Consider the following 549-nt stretch of genomic DNA (forward strand, 5'->3'; position numbering starts at 1 on the left):
ATTAAAGAGAGTATTTCATTTGCTGGTATCCGTAGAAGAGTTTCACTACAGTGCGGTAAAAAAATTAATTATTTTATTACGATAAATTTGATTATTTTAATAAAAAATACATAAAATAATATATATTGTTATATATATAAATAGTTGATTTAGTGATTTAATAATATATTTTAAAAATTATGAATTTATTTTTAAGAGTATGCATAGTAAAAGATATGTATCCTAATTTATTATTGAAAATATTAAAAATAATTTATATTCATTTATAACACTAAATAAACAATTTTTTTCATAATAATTGAGTATAATATTGTTGAACATAATATTTTTTATAATATAATTTCTTATATTATGTTTTTATAGTTATGTAAAATATAATTATTTTAATTTATTTGTTAGGTATATTTTAATAAAAATTAAAGATAAGAAGATTCAAATTCGCGACTTCTTAGATGAGTACAGAAAAATTATGCCATTTGAATTATAATTCGTTAGCAAATTTAATGACTATATTAAAACATTACTTGTATATTATTTATTAGACACATT

The sequence above is a fragment of the Arachis duranensis genome, chromosome 3, assembly GCF_000817695.3.
Source record: "Arachis duranensis cultivar V14167 chromosome 3, aradu.V14167.gnm2.J7QH, whole genome shotgun sequence".
In the NCBI taxonomy this organism is placed as follows: domain Eukaryota; kingdom Viridiplantae; phylum Streptophyta; class Magnoliopsida; order Fabales; family Fabaceae; genus Arachis; species Arachis duranensis.